The 17,213-nt window shown below is 44.3% G+C and overlaps 1 protein-coding gene across 1 annotated transcript in view; it reads left to right on the top strand.

The window, feature by feature from the left end:
• Nucleotides 1-334: 334 nt before the first annotated feature.
• The window catches only part of LOC132830915 (solute carrier family 15 member 2-like), a 231,892-nt gene continuing 215,013 nt past the window's right edge, over nt 335-17,213 (top strand). The window contains exon 1 of the mRNA XM_060848864.1: nt 335-404. The gene's annotated coding sequence lies outside the window, so the exon portion shown is untranslated. The remainder of the gene's footprint in view (nt 405-17,213) is intronic.

Raw genomic sequence — 17,213 nt, 5'->3', positions numbered from 1 at the left:
TTAGTTCCTTTTAGGGCAGGATTGGTGAGGGTTAGGGATTGGTAAGGGTTAGGTAAGAGACAAATTAATGAAAAGGAAATGATGAAAGGTTCAGGATCAGGGACTGTTGGTATGTGTGGGGTGAGCTGGGAGACTCCAGCAGTCACAGGATACAGTGTGTGGGATGTTTTCTTTCAACATTTCCTGTGCATGATACTTGGAATTTTATGGAGAGGAACTGGGCAGGTACGTTAACGAACGCTGCTGTTCCCTGCCCACTTGCTAGTGCTAAATCTGATTGGAGCTGGGAACCCTGGCTGGCTGTAACATGACACTACAATCAAAACTCAGACTGGTTTAAAGCAACACAATTCACCAGGGAGACGCGGCACAGTAAGCTCAAACTCAACCAGCACATTGTAAATGTAAGTATTTTAAGGTGTTTACCAATGTTTATTTTTCTCATGTTTCCAGTTTCTGTCTGGTCAGCTAAGCTATTGCCTCTCCCTTTAAAAATGGTATATCTTTGACAAAATAGTGACACTGACCTAGTATCGGTATTCTAGATTCTCACACTAGGAAGCTGTTCGGACCTCCCATTAGGGTGCAGGTTCCCTGAGCACTGCCTCACTGAGATCTAGGTATCTTAGGCACGGTCTCTCACTGTGCTTGGGTTCTTTCAAAACTGTTGCTCACTAAAGTTCAGATTCCCTTCGCACCATGCCTCATCTGGGTCTGGGTTCCCCGAGCACTGAATCTCACTGGGAACTGCTTTCACGGGCACTGCTGGTCACTGGGATTGAGATTTCCTCTGTACTGCCTTTGAGTGGGGTCCACCATTTTCACAGTGTCTGGCTCCAAACCTCAGCATCTCATCAAAGTGACTGCTGCAAATGTCAGCATTGATTTGATTGCATAGAAAGACAGCCACAAAGCTGACGACTTTTGCTGCCAACACATTCTGTCCTGTTTGAACTTCAACACACACTAGCTTCCTACTAGTTTGGAAAGACTGAGGCCAGTGGGCAGTAGTTCTTAGCTGAGACCCCTCAGCTTTGTAGAGACCAGTGATGACATACTTGGCCATCCTGCGCTTTTTCACTCAGGCCTTGACAGAACCAAATACAGTCAATGAATTATTGGAGAGAAATACTTTAGACCAGTTTTTCTGGGTCGTGTTGCTGACATTGTCGGTGAGGTGACTGGTTTTGAGTAATGTATTTAATTCAGCGATGCATTTCCTGTTTTTCCACTCTGCGTGTACGACTTTGTAGTTGGTCTCTGTTTGCTCACTTCTACTCCATACCCCTTGTGATCCTTCCCAAACAATAATCTAATGATTTCAGATTTGGTAGAATGAGTTACAGATTTCCAACTTGCTCAATGTAAGTACTTCTTAGTTCCTGAAGAGCCCGATACTCCTGGTGTTGTGTCATTTTAAGGTGAGACTTCCTTATTCTGAGATTGTCCCCACCAGAGGAAATAGTTTCTTTGTTTCTGTGCAAACATGGTGGTCTTCCTTTGAAGTTAGAGATCAAAGGTGTATAAAATCATTAAAATAATAATAGCTTTAGAAATGGTATCTATGGAAAAACTGCCTCCCAGGTGGATAAGTTAAAAGTCACACAACACCAGGTTATAGTCCAACAGGTTTATTTGGAAGCACTGATCCTCCACATCACAGGTGGATGTGAAAGCTCTCTGCCTGTATTTGAAAAAGAGCAGGTAGGGTTACTGCTGCTCAGTATTTATCACTCAACTATCACTTAAAAACAGATAATCTGATTATTTTATTGCTTATATGGGATTGCATTGTCAGAATTTGCTTGCTGCTTATCTTACATTGAAATAGGAACTCTACTTTGAAAAGTACTTAATTGCCTGTCAAGAGCACTGGGATGTATTGAGAATTGTGAAAAAATTCATTTGTGGGATGTGGGCGTTGCTAGCTGGTCAGCATTTATTACCTGTCCCTAGTTGCCCTTGAGAAGGTGATGGTAGTGAATTGTGAGAAGTGCTGTATAATTGTAATGTTATACTCTAACTTGTACAGTGGATTTACAGTCACTCACTCAGTACAGTCTGAGAGGGTGTTCTGAAGGATGGTGGATGATTGTAAGCTGCCCAACCCCAGTTACTAAGAATGTGTTTGTCTTTCCTTCTGTCTGATGTTCCTGCCAGGTACAATAGATTGATCGTGGTGTATTCTTGGTGCTTCCTTGCAGGATCCCCTGTACAGTTTCTGGGAGCATGCTTGGAGAAAGTTACTAATCATAGGGTAGGGAAGGATTGACTGTGGTGAGCTGGGATCACTTGGAAAATCATTTTCAGAAGGAAGGTTTACTGAGCAGTACAGTCTCAGCGTACTCAGCTGAATGACGTTGAACCTGTTGGGCGACTGTGGCTGTTATCAACATTCCAGTTTATTCTACATTACAATTCTGTGATTTTTAATGCCTAAGATTTCATCCCATTCTCAGCACAGATCCAAATGATATTTTTTATCTGTTTTCTCCTTGCCTGGTGATATCTTACATAGCTGCCATTCTTCATTCAATAGCTCTATTTGAGAATTGACGCGTTACTTGACTGTGGATTGCACCATGTTGATTATTTAGGCAATCCTGCTCTGCTGATGAGCACTTCCAGGATGGTAGCCATTGGCTGTTTGTTAGGAGTGGAACCCTTGGATAACTCCTGCTGCCTACTTCCCCCTGACTGACCTGGCCCTCCTTGAATACGAAGACCCACCTCAGCTGAGGTCAGCTCCGATGTGAGTGAAAACTGAAGGCACACTGATCTGTTTGGCCTCCTGCCACATGAGCGCTGCTCCTTCCCTGAAAGCTGGACTATAACCTGGTGTTGTGTGATTTTTACTTTGTCCACCCCAGTCCAACACCAGCTGCTCCACATCATGCATTTACCAAGGAATAGGCTTGTAGTTGAGTAAAGGAGTGTGGCCTTCCTATAAATACAAATTGCAAGGTACATGGAGCACTGACCGAGATCACACTGTAAGGACAAGAGCTCTGGTTGGGGTTCCAGTTGGAACTTTACCAGACCAGTGTTGAGTTAATAGACAATTTGGACTTGTCTGATTGAGTAAAACTCACAGTGAATAATTCTACAGCATGATCGACTGATATAAAATCTCCACTTCAGCACTACTTGCCTTTCAAACAATGTTCACTGTACAGCTTGATTCACTAAATTGTTGGAAGTTAAAAATCACACAACACCAGGTTATAGTCCAACAGGTTTAATTGGAAGCACACTAGCTTTCGGAGCGACGCTCCTTCATCAGGTGATAGTGAAGGGCTCGATCGTAACACAGAATTTATAGCAAACATTTATAGTGTGATGTAACTGAAATTATACATTGAAACATTGATTGTCTGTTAAGCCTTTCATCTATTAGAATACAGTGATAGTTTCACTTCTTTCATGTGCAAATCACAAAACCTTTTTTTTTGAAGTTGCATTCTCGGGTTAGCTGTTAACAATGGTGATAGCTAGACAATATGTTGAAGGTGTTAGCCCCTTGTGTTCTCTGTCTATGCCACCATGTTTAGATTGGTTCTAATCTAAAAAGTTGGGGAACACTTCAGTGGTCCAGGACATTCAGCCTCGGACCTTCGGGTGACCATCCTCCAAGGTGGACTTCGGGACAGGCAGCAGAGAAAGGTGGCTGAGCAGAGGCTGATAGCTAAGTTCGGTCCCCATAGGGAGGGCCTCAACCGGGACCTTGGGTTCATGTCACATTACAGGTGACCACCATCGCACTACACACACACACACACATACACACGGACACAGGTACACACAGATGCGCACACAGACACCCATACAAACCTCCACACACACTCTTATAGACACACACACTCCCATGCTCATACATGCACCCCCTCACAGACTTAAGACACTCTGCACTCACTACACACACACACACACACACACACACACACACACACACACACACACACACACACACACACACTTTCTCACACTCACAATCCCCACCCCAGACAGACAGACAAAGACCCACATGCACACATATATTTTGTGGGGTGAATTTGTACTTGCAGGGTTACATTGTACTTTGCTCAAAAACTGCATGCATTCAAGTAGAACTCTGAGCTCAAAAACTGCATGAATTTATGTAAAATTCCATTATCTCACTTTTTAGATTAGAACCAATCTAAACATCAGGTCATAGACAGAGAACACAGGGGGCCAACACCTTCAACATATTGTCTAGCTATCACCATTGTTAACAGCTAACCCGAGAATGCAACTTCAAAAAAAAGGTTTTGTGATTGACACATGAAAGAAGTGAAACTATCACTGTATTCTAATAGATGAAAGACTTAACAGACAATCAATTTTTCAATGTGTAATTTCAGTTACATCACACTATAAATGTTTGCTATAAATTCTGTGTTACGATCGAGCCCTCCACTATCACCTGATGAAGGAGCGTCGCTCCGAAAGCTAATGTGCTTCCAATTAAACCTGTTGGACTATAACCTGGTGTTGTGTGATTTTTAACTTTGTACACCCCAGTCCAACAACGGCATCTTCAAATCATAAATTGTTGGAGATTCAGTAATGCCACTGATGAGCACAATCATTGTATGTTATCAGTTAATGCTACAGCCCGAGGAGTGGCTATCTATCTATTAGCTACATAGAACAAACACAACGTGACCGCTGATAGCAGCTGAACACCTTGCAATCATGGATTGGAGGTTTATGGTGATATTATTATAGCCCAGTGTTTGATAGTGCTGTGCCCAGTAAGGTTTCATTACTGGAGCTGCTGATCAAATCACATTATTGAAACTCAAAGCAGGCTCTGTGAACAAATTGATAGAAACATGGATAAATTCAGGAAAGGACATCAAATTGATCATAGAATTGAGTAAATAGTGGAGTAGGACTTGATGCGCCTTTCCAGCAACACATTTTCAGCTCTGATCTCTAGCATCTGCAGTCCTCACTTTCTCCTAAATAGTGGAGTGTTATTATGTTTGCTATACTCGCAAAAGGTCCTCAGACTGATTCATTCTAGAAGTCTTGTCATGCAGTGGTAATGTCCTTCCATCTGGGCTCGAAGATTTCAGTTTAAATCTCACCTGCTCTCTGAAGGTGTATCATAACATCTTCGACCAGGTTGCTTAAGAATAATCAGGAGGTCGTGAGGACAGCAGATGCTGGAGAATCAGAGTCAAAAAAATGTGGGGCTGGAAAAAGCACAGCAGGTCAGGTAGCATTCGAGGAGGACGAGAGTCCTGAACAAGGGTCCTGCCCAAAACATCAACTCTCCTGCTCCTCGGATGCTGCCTGACCTGCTGTGCTTTTCCAGCAACACATCAGTGGGACACACTGCGGGTGTCCCGGAGATCCCCGCACCCCACCACCCCGTGGCTGAACACTTCATCTCCCTCTCCCAATCTGCTGAGGACATGCCGAGGATGGGCCTCCTCCACCGCCACACCCTCACCACATATTGCCTGGAGGAAGAACACCTCATCTTCCGCCTCGGGACCCTTCAACCCCATGGCATCAATGTGGACTTCACCAGTTTCCTCATTCCTCCTCCCCCCACCTTATTCCAGTTCCACCCTTCCAGCTCAGCACCGCCCTCATGACCTGACCCCCACCCCACCCCAGCTCTAACCTTCCAGCTCAGCACCACCCACATGACCTGACTCCCACCCCACCCCAGTTCCACCCTTCCAGCTCAGCACCGCCCTCATGACCTGACCCCCACCCCACCCCAGCTCTAACCTTCCAGCTCAGCACCACCCTCATGACCTGACCCCCACCACACCCCAGCTCTAACCTTCCAGCTCAGCACCACCCTCATGACCTGACCCCCACCCCACCCCAGCTCCAACCTTCCAGCTCAGCACCGCCCCCATGACCTGTCACCCACCTCCCCCCAGCTCCAACCTTCCAGCTCAGCACCGCCCCCATGACTTGACTCCCACCCCACCCCAGCTCCAACGTTCCAGCTCAGCACTGCCCCCATGACCTGTCACCCACCTCCCCCTAGCTCCAACCTTTCAGCTCAGCACTGCCCCCATGACCTGTCCCCCACCTCCCCCCAGCTCTAACCTGCCAGCTCAGCATCACCCTCATGACCTGTCACCCACCTCCCCCAGCTCCAACCTTTCAGCTCAGCACCGCCCCCATGACCTGTCACCCACCTCCCCCCAGCTCCAACCTTTCAGCTCAGCACCGCCCCCATGACCTGTCACCCACCTCCCCCCAGCTCTAGCCTTCCAACTCAGCACCACCCTCATGACCTGTCCCACCTGTCAATCTTCCTTCCTACCTATCCACTCCGCCCTCCTCTCCGACCTATCACCTTCATCCCCATCTCCATCCACCTATCAGCTGCCTTCCCCTCAGCCCCACATCCCCCATCCCATTTATCTCTCCACCCCCGAGGCTCCCAGCCTCATTCCTGATGGAGGGCTTTTGCCCGAAACATTGGTTTTCCTGCTCCTCGGATGCTGCCTGACCTGCTTTTCCAGCACCGCTCTAATCTAGACTCTGATCTTCAGCATCTGCAGTCCTCACTTTCACCCAGGAAATGTTGCAGCCAGTTTGTACACTGCAAGCTTTCATAAACAGCACTGTGATAACGACCAGATCGTCTGTTTTAGTGATAGTGACTGAGGGATAGCTGTTAGTGTGCATGCTGGGAAACACTGCTCTGCTTTTTAAAACAATACCATTGGGTTTTCTTTCCATTTAACTGGGAAGTCACACAGAGGATAACTGTTGATGCATGGCTTGTAGCTGAAAGTTTTTCCAATTTTATAAAACCTAAATGCCAATGGCATCTTTTCAGTTCAAGTGCGTTGATAGAGATTACGCTGTGTGACAGTGAGTTTTATGAATCGACTTGCTCAGTTGTTTGTTTTCCTTTGGTAACACCAGTTTCAGAGCAACTAATGACTGCTGTGCTGTTCCTGGGTGTGTCAGCTCAAGAGCAGATGGAGGAACTGCACAACGTCATTCACAGTTCAACCTTTAAACTCATTTTTAGTTTCCTATTTTTAGTGTGAATCATTTGGATTGGTAAATCTGAGGTGTGTGTGTGTGTTAGCGCGTGTGTGCATGTGAGCATATGTGTGTGTGTGTGTGTGTGCATGTGCGTGTGTGTGTGTGGTGAAAGAGTGAGGTCTGGTTGAAAAGATGAAGGAATATTGGTTGGGAAAACTCTGAGATTCCTCTGAGGTTTTGGACACGCCGAATGGAATGCTGGTTTTGGAAAGTGATGGTGTGCATAGACATTAAAACTGATTCATTAAAAACATACTCGTTAAAACTTTCTCTTTGACCAAGTTTGTGGCCAGCTGACCTGATATCTTTGTATATAACTGGATGCTATATGTCCAATTCATGAAGTGGCTTGGGATATTTGTGGGCGGCACAGTGGCTAGCACTGCTGCCTCATAGCGCCAGAGACCCGGGTTCAATTCCCGCCTCAGGCGACTGACTGTGTGGAGTTTGCACATTCTCCCCATGTCTGCGTGGGTTTCCTCCGGGTGCTCTGTTTCCTCCCACAGTCCAAAGTTGTGCGGGTCAAGTGAATTGGCCATGCTAAATTGCCTGTAGTGTTAAGTAAGGGGTAAATGTAGGGGAATGGGTGGGTTGTGCTTCGGCGGGTCGGTGTGGACTTGTTGGGCTAAAGGGCCTGTTTCCACACTGTAAGTAATCTAATCTAATTTCATTGCATTAAAGGTGCTACATAAGTTTAAGTTGTTGCTACTGTAGGTGAAGAGGAGTTTCCCTTTAAGATTGGTAACATTCAAAATAGAAACGTCATCGTACCTGCATGGGTTATATTCTGCATTACTGAAGGAAGTAAAGGAGCCTCTGACCACATTCTTTCAATTCTCCTGAGGTACCAGGACAGTGTCAGAGGACTGGAGGGCTATGAATGTTACACCCTTATCCAAACTTGGAGTAAATCCGATAGGTTCAGACTTGTAAGTCTATTGTCAATTGTAGGGAAGTGTTTAGAGTCGTTACACTGACAGTAATTACTGCCGATTACTGCAGATGCTGAAACCATCCCAGAGAGTGCTGGAGAAACGCAGCAGGTCTGACAATACCTGTGGAGAGAGGAACAATGTTATCATTTTGAGTCTAATCTTCTTCAGAACTAGTTTCTCCAGCATTCTCTGTGATTCTTTCTACACTGTGATACAATTTATTGTCACTTGAAATAGCATATGATTGAAACAACAGCCAGCATCGATTATGGTGAAAAAGTGCAGGAAAAGGAGAAGGCCACTTATCTCTTGAGTTGTCCTGCCGTTCAGTAAGATCATCAGTGTATGACTTCCCTATACCCATCTTTTTGTCATATCGCTTAAGCTCCTTGGTTCGTATCACCTTGGTCATGAATAAATACCTTGAGGTCACAACACAGATTGCTGTGAGTACAGTAGCCATCCTGTGAATTAAATTATTTGTGCATTATGCCTACCCCTTTAGTCAGGCCTCTCAGTCAATTCCATGACTGATACTTTCCCTACATGTCCATGAGCTTCAACTTTGGCAACTGTCTCTGAAAGGAAAATCATCGAATGTCTGCTGGAAGTCCCGTATATATTAAAAAGTAAAAGAAAAAGTCAAATGATATAGCATTTATTACAGCTACTGGACATCTCAAAGCACTTTGTACTCAGTGAATACGTTTTGAAGTGTTTGCTGTAATCTCAGTACACTCCAACCAGCCACTGGCTATTTGATGATGTTAATTGAAGGATCAATTCCCCAGGCAGCTGGGGATAACTGCCCTGTACTTTGAAATAATGTGTTGAGGTATTTTGCATTCATCCATAAAGCAAATGGGATCCCAGTTAAATATCTTATCTCAAAGATGGTGTCTCTGTCCCTTGGTAATCCCATCAGTACTGCAGTGGACTATCAGTCTTGATTCTTGTACTCAATTAATTGGCCTGATATGCTGGCTTTCTTCTTTCACCTTTCTTAATTAGTGAAGCTATATTAATCATTTAACATAAATGTCAGGGCTGTTGTGGTGCAGTGGCTGTGTTCCTACCAATGTACTTGGAGGCCTGGGTAAAAGTTGCACTTGCTCCAAACATTTGTAATAAAATCCCTTGACAGATTGTTTAGAAAATATCCAATCTAATGGAATGATTTCTGAATTGACAGAGGCTTGGCAAGTTAAAGTCATAGAGTCATAGAGATATGCAGCATGGAAACAGACCCTTCAGTCCAACCCGCCCATGCCAACCAGATATCCCAACCCAATCTAGTCCCACCTGCCAGCACCCGGCCCATATCCCTCCAAACCCTTCCTATTTGTATACCCATCCAAATGCCTCTTAAATGTTGCAATTGTACTAGCCTCCACCACCTCCTCTGGCAGCTCATTTCAAACACGTACCACCTTCTGTGTGAAAAATTTGCCCCGTAGGTCTCCTTTATATCTTCCCCCTCTCACCCTAAACCTATGCCCTCTAGTTCTGGACTCCCTGATCCCAGGGAAAAGACTTTGTCTATTTACCCCATCCATGCCTCTCATAATTTTGTAAACCTCTAAGTTAGATTTAAGTGGTAGAGGCTGTAGAGCAGGGAAGGATAGGGATGGTAAGTGAGTTTGGTTGTTAGGAAAAAGGGTAAAAAAGGATGGAAAGACCGAATACAGATTGTGGAGACAGATATTTTAACAGTTTTGAATCCTTGTTCAAGGAAAGAATTCTTTGCAAATTTTGTGGGGGTATGGGTGGGTTGTGCTTCGGCGGGTCGGTGTGGACTTGTTGGGCTGAAGGGCCTGTTTCCACACTGTAAGTAATCTAATCTAAAAAAAATAAGGTCACCCCTCAGCCTCTGACGCTCCAGGAGTAGACCATCCATCCCTTCGAGCCTGTTTCATCATTCAGTGAGAATTTGTGGCCAAATTCCATGTACCTGCCTTTGGTCCATGACCCTTAACACCATGGCTCAACAAGAATAATCTATCTCAGATGTGAAACAGATAACCGATCCAGCATTCACTACCATTTGTGGAAGAGTTCCAAAAGACTCCCACCCTTTGCGTGTGTAGGTGCTTCTTATGATTGCTCCTCATCAGCCTGGCCCTAATTCTCAGACTATGCCCCCTAGTTCTCGAATCTCCAACTACTGGAAATAACTTATCTTTGTCCTCCCTATCTTTTCCAGCTAATAATTGAAGACTTCAATCAGATCATCCCTTAACCTCTTAAATTCTAGAGAAGGCTTGCCTCAGTTGTATAATCTCTCCTCATAACTTAACCCCTGAAATGAAGGTATCATTTTTGTAAACCTTCATTGCACTTCATCCAAGATCAACGTATTCTTCCTAAGGTATGGCACTCAGATCTGTTCACAGTGCTCCAAGTGAGGGTCTTACGGGGGTTTGGACAGTTCAGCAGAATTTCTGTAGCCATACATTCCAGCCCTCTCGATAGAAAGGCCAACATTCCATTAGCTTTCTTGATTATTTCCTGCAGCTGTTTGTGGCTTTTGAAAAACCTCTATCCCTGAAGTCCCAAATCTTTGGATTTCCACTGTATTTAATTTCATACCATTGAGAAAGTACTCTGATCTCTCAATTTTAAGTCCAAAATAGATAACCACTTGCTTACATTGAACTCCATCGATTACAGTTTTGCCCTTGCACTTGGTCTACCAATATCACTTTGGAATTTTATGCTATCAACTACATTGTTTACAGATTGATGCTGTAATGGAGAGGGCTGACAAGTCTAGTACATTGATGTGTGTCTGACTTTCTAAAGACATTTAATAATAGAATTTCTAGCATAATTGAAGCCCATGGAGTTAAAAAGACAGTGACCATATGGGTGTGCATTTGGCTGAGGAAAAGAAAGAAGAGAATAGAGGTGAACAGTTGTTTTTTTCAGGTGGAAGGATGTGTACAGTATCACCACAAAATTGATATTAGCATCACTGCTTTTTGTGACATGTATTAGCAGCCACAACATGGGTTTTATAGATATAGTCTCAGAGACGTGTGAGGTGATCCATTTTGGAAAGAAAGATGAAGAGAATCAATCTGAATGCAACAGTACAATTTAAAGACAGGAGCGGAATGATCTGGAGGGATAGATATTCAAAACATTGAAATTGTCAGGACAAGAAAAGGGGAGGAGTCAGCCATTTGAAAAGAGAGTTTGGAATTATTTTATTTGTTCATATGCTGGCTGGGCCAACATTTATTACCCATTTCTAATTACCCAGAAAGCAATTAAAAACAATCACATTGCTGTGGTTCTGGGACCATAGCTAGGCCAGACTGGGTATGGATGGCAGACTTCTGTCCCTAGAAAACCTTTGTGAATGAGGTGGGTCTTTACAACAATCAACAGTAATTGTGCAGCCATTATTAGACTTGCTATTTATTCTACAATTTTAAAAAGTTGAAACATCTCTGATAGTGGGATTTGAATTCACTTGACGTCCTAGGTTATTAATTTAGTGACATTACCACTGTGCCATCATCTCCCCAAGTGTGGGCAGAAAACAATTGTTTCAGTCTTCCCAATGTTTGATTGGAGGCAATCTCTGTTCATTCAGTACTGGATGTCAGATTAGCAAACAAATATGGTAGCAGCAGTGAAGGAGTTAAAGAGAAGTGGTGGTGAGATTAAGCTGTGTGTCATTAGCTTATATATAAAAATCAGTGCTGTGCCTTCATTTGGTGTTGCTCATGGGTAGTTTGTAGATGAAAAACAGAAAATCACTGAAAGGTAGGTATGGAATTAGATAAAAGCAGTCCTACATGATCTGGGGAACAATGTAGAGGTGTTAGGGGGAGGATGGTCAACTGTGTTAAAGGTCGCATGCTGGTCAACAAGGGTGAAGTTTACCTTCATCACATTTGTACAGAATTATATTTGTAGTTTTGGTAATGAGCTATTTTTGTACTATACTAGCTTAAAGCTGAGAAAGATAAATGAGATTTAACAGAAGGGTTCAAAATTATGAGGACTTTTGATAGAGTTGTCTGGGGGAAACTGTTCCCATTAGCAGGTGGTAATCAGAGGACACAGATTTAAGGTACTTGGCAAAAGAATCGGAAGATTTGAAGAGAATCTTTTACACATCCATCGTGATCTGCAAAGATGCTAGAAGCGACTCAGTAACGACTTTCAAAGGGGAATTGAGTAACTATGTAAACATTTTCAGGGAATATTAGTGTGGGACAGATGGGCTGAATGGTCTCGTTTAATGCTTGATGATTCTATGAATGAAACTGAACCAATCTTACATTCTTGGTGTTTTGTTACTGCTCCAGAACAGCTGCATTGTCTGTAGCTGACACCTGCCCTTCCTATGCATGCCATTCTCTGTGACATGGCTGTTGTTGGCAAGTGGATGAACTTGCACAATGATGGGTGGGCCATAGAGCAGCTTGCTTAATGCAACCCCACCCTGCCCAGTGCTGTTACTGTGGCATGCTGATGAGATGGGAGGGCAGCATTAGACAGAAACCATCCCACCAACAATTACATTCAGCTTCAAAGATTTGTTTCAATGCTACTCAATCAAATTTTACCCCAAAGGCTTCTGCCCTTTAAGAGGGTGGAGGATTCCATCATCAACAAAGACACTTAAATGCCATTGAAGAACAACAACTTTGCATTGCCTTAAGATGTCACAGCTTGAAGACAATAACATATTTCTATCGTGTCATCACTGTTGAAGTATGTCAATCCCAACATTCAATTTATGCACAGCAAGATCCCACAGGCAGCAATTATGTAAATAAGATCATCTCTTTATGTTTTGAATGAGGGCTATCAAACAGTTCTCTTCTTTAGGGATTGGGATCTTTTACTCCCACCTGAGAGGGAATATGAATTGTTGGTATGATGTTTGTGCTGCATTGGTGTGTCATCGGTGATGCTTCGTTCAAATCTCTGTCGTGGAATCTCTGACTCCTCTGACCCAGGACCCCTGCGACTGAGAGAGAAGTCTCTCCTCTTCACCACAGACTTTTAGAAATCACAAGGCATGATGGCATTGGCATTGAGAAACCAGGCTCCTCTAGACAGTCTAAATTCAAGCAACTGTCCCTCCTGCTCTCTAACGTCAACAAACTGCTGGCCAGTTCTATGTTCTATGTATGAATAATTTGCATAAGAAGCCAGAGTAACTTTATATTTATGCAAGCTTTTTGTCTGGTAAAAGTTTAGTCAGCAACTTGAATTTAAAATAATGTTCCCCAATATAATGTTTGTGGCTGCATTGTCGGGAAAGTTGATGCTTTTACAGTGTTCAAAGAGGGCTGTAAACATTTTTGAGTCTTCACCAAGTTGTGTTGGGTGACTGGGGACAGACGAGATGTTTGTGGGGATGGGGTGAAGAACATGCAAGTACAAAAACCCAACATTGAGAAACAAAACGGAATCCTGGGTAAGGAAAGGAACTGTATATCACCACGTGCAATTCTGTGTGTCTTTGTGGGAGGGGCAAGTGAGGAGAGTGAGGGTGTGAGGAGAGTGGGAGCTGGTATGTGTAAGGGCAGCGTGGGGTGTTTGTGTGTGAAGCAAAGTCAATTTGGTGAAGTAAAAGCAAAATACTGAGGAGGCTCCAGGTAAAAACATTCAACGTAGAAGCAGGAGTAGGCTATTCCATTATGATTAATGCTAAACATCTAACTCAATACCTTGTTCCCCATTCCCTTTGATCATGTTAGCTCTTAGAACTATATAACTCCTTCTTGAAAACATTCAGCCTGACGCAAATATAGAAAATGCTGGAGAATTTCAGCAGGTCTGGCAGCCTCTGTGTAGAGACAAACAGTTTTAATGTTTCACCTGCAATGTATCAGTTCATCAGAACTGCTGTAGTAACGTGGTTTTATTGATTTGAGAAGCAACTGGAAGGTCTGGGTGATTTCCATCGGCAAACGGAGGTGTTCCATAAAGCAGTCACTCAGCCTGTGTTTGGTCCCACCAATGTAAAGCATGGCTTGGAGGTGCCCATGTTGGACTGGGGTGTACAAAGTTAAAAATCACACAACGCCAGGTTACAGTCCAACAGGTTTATTTGGAACCACTAGCTTTTGGAGCGCTGCTCCTTCATCATGTGGTTGTGGAATATAAGATTGTAAGACACAGAAGTTATAGCAAACCTTTATGGTGTGCTGAAGTGTAATGAAGACAGTACTGTGAGCAGTGCATGCAGCAGGCTGGATTGAAAAAAAGTACAAGTGAAATGTTGTTTTGCCGGCAAAGTATGTTTTGGGGGCTTTGACAGTGAGGAGGGAGGAGATGAATGGGGAAGTGTTACATCCTTCTGTGATTACATGGGGAAGTGAAATGGGGAGTGAGCAAGTTTTCTGAAGTTCTGAAGAAGTTCAAAATGTTAACTCTGTTTCTCTGTCCATAGATGCTGCCAGATCAGTTGAGTTTTTTTAGATTAGATTACTTACAGTGTGGAAACAGGCCCTTCGGCCCAATAAGTCCACACCGACCCGCCGAAGCGCAACCCACCCATACCCCTACACCTAACACTATGGGCAATTTATCCTGGCCAATTCACCTAACCTGCACATCTTTGGACTGTGGGAGGAAACCGGAGCACCCGGAGGAAACCCACGCAGACACAGGGAGAATGTGCAAACTCCACACAGTCAGTCGCCTGAGTCGGGAATTGAACCTGGGTCTCTGGCGCTGTGAGGCAGCAGTGCTAACCACTGTGCCACCGTGCCACTAGTTTCTCGAACTTTCCTTTCATGTGTCTGTTTATGACAAGTTCAATGACCTCATGACCTGAAGCTAGACCCCAGAGCACTCCTGCCTCTATTAATCTTCTCATTGTCCCACTACTGAATTACTGAATGCTCTCCAGAACCAGTGAGCCTTCCAGGCTCACCACAACTCCGTTCTGCCTGAGATATTTATCCTCCCCCAGCCTCTATTTCAACACACCAAATGATTCTCCATAGTGACCATGCCCTGAAATCTCCTTAAAACCTCTGTCTGAATTCTGCTTCTCTGTCTTGTCAAGGCCGGAATGTGGAAGATTATTTCGCCTTTTGGAAGAGTCTAGAACCAGAAGGCATAACCTCAGAGTAAGATGTTGCCTGTTTAAGACAGAGAGAAGAAAGAAATGTTTCTCACCAAGCTGTAAATCTGTAGAATCCATGACTGTAGTGGGCTATGGAGTGTGGATGATTAAGTATACTCAGTGCTGAGATAGATTTTTAATTCTTAGTCAAATAAAGGGTGATGGGGAAAAAACAGAAAAGTGTCATAGAGATGTACAACCTAGAAACAGACCCTTTGGTCCAATTCGTCCATGCTGACCAGATATCCTAAATTAATGTAGTTCCATTTACCAGAATCCCTCTGAACTGTTCCTATCCATCCAGATGCCTTTTAAATGCTGTCATTGTACCAGCCTGCCCCATTTCCTCTGGCAACTCATTCCAAACATGCACCACATTCTGTGCGAAAAGGTGCCTCTTAGGTCCCTTTTAGACCTTTCCCCTCTCACCCTAAACCTATGCCCTCTAGTTTTGGACTTCCCTACCCTGAGAAAAAAGATCTCGGTTATTTACCCAATCCATGCCCCTCCTGATTTTATAAACCTCTCTGTCAGGTCACCCCTCAGCCTCCGACACTCCAGGGAAACAGCCCCAGCCTATTCTTCTCTCCCTATAGCTCAAACCCCCCAACCCCGGCAACATCCTTGTAAATCTTTTCTGCACCCTTTCAAGATTCACAACATCCTTGCTAAAGCAGGAAGACCAAAATTGAGTGCAGTATTCCAAAAATGGCCTAATGCAATGTCCTGTACACCGCACATGACCACTCAATTTCTATGCCTAATGCACTGACCAATAAGGGCAAGTGTACTTGTGGGCGGCACGGTGGCACAGTGGTTAGCACTGCTGCCTCACAGCGCCTGTAGACCCGGGTTCAATTCCCGACTCAGGCGACTGACTGTGTGGAGTTTGCACGTTCTCCCTGTGTCTGCGTGGGTTTCCTCCGGGTGCTCCGGTTTCCTCCCACAGTCACAAAGATGTGCGGGTCAGGTGAATTGGCCAAGCTAAATTGCCCGTAGTGTTAGGTAAGGGGTAAATGTAGGGGTATGGGTGGGTTGCGCTTCGGCGGGTCGGTGTGGACTTGTTGGGCCGAAGGGCCTGTTTCCACGCTGTAAGTCTAATCTAATCTAATCTAATTGCCTTCTTTACTATCTTATCTAACTGTGACTCCATTTTCAAGGAGCTATGAGCTTGCACTCCAAAGTCCCTTTGTTCAGCAACACTCTTCAGGACTCTACCATTAAGTCTTGCCCTGGTTTGCTTTACCAAAATGCAACACCTCACATTGACCTAAATTAAACTCCATATGCCACCCCTTGGCCCATTGGCCCATCTGATTAAGGTCCTAGTGTATTCTGAGATAACCTTCTTTACTGTCCACTACACCACTCATTTTCGTGTCACTGAATGGCAGGGCAGGCTCATTGGGCTATTTCTGCTCCTTGTCTTATTGTGTTCTTGTTGTGGTTCTGCTCGCCGAGTTGGAAGTTTTTGCTGCAAACGTTTCGTTCCCTGGCTAGGGAACATCATTGTGTTCTTTGGAAGGAGTGACTCCAACCTGCTCCCAGATTAACAGCGTTGAACCATCCCTGAGTTTTCAGGGATTGAAGAAGTCCCCAGGTTAATTTTGGGGATCTGAAAACAGGTCAAATAATTCAAGTAAAAAAAATTCAATACTTTTGAGAGATTGAGAAGTGGTGATGCTCATTAGATTTTTTATTTAAGAGCTGGGTACTTAGTGTAGTGATGGTGGATGCCCGGCTGATGCCATCTGTTACCTGAAAATGGCGGGTGCTTGAACCAGCAGTTGGAGGATGCTCAGGTGTGTGGTGGAATATCATCTGCATGCATCCCTGCTCAGATAGCATTTCACATTGGTCCCAACTTCCAAAACTTCCCTCAGCAACCCAGGGCCCCCAACCTGAGTTGCCTCAAGGGAATGCACTCTATGTTCTTCTGCCTGGTGTGGATCCGTTTCCTGTATTGGCTTTATTTGTTTTCACTCATGGGACATGGCTATTGCTGGCTAGCTAGTATTTATTCCCCAACCCAGTTTGCCATTGAGAAGTTGGTAGTGAGTTGCCTTCTTGAGCTGTGATATAGTGCTGGTGTTGGACTGGGGTGGACAAAGTTAAAAATC

This window comes from Hemiscyllium ocellatum, chromosome 32 (genome assembly GCF_020745735.1).
Source record: "Hemiscyllium ocellatum isolate sHemOce1 chromosome 32, sHemOce1.pat.X.cur, whole genome shotgun sequence".
Classification (NCBI taxonomy): Eukaryota; Metazoa; Chordata; class Chondrichthyes; order Orectolobiformes; family Hemiscylliidae; genus Hemiscyllium; species Hemiscyllium ocellatum.
The sequence above is the reverse complement of the archived record's forward strand: the minus strand, read 5'-3'. Positions and strand labels throughout refer to the sequence as shown.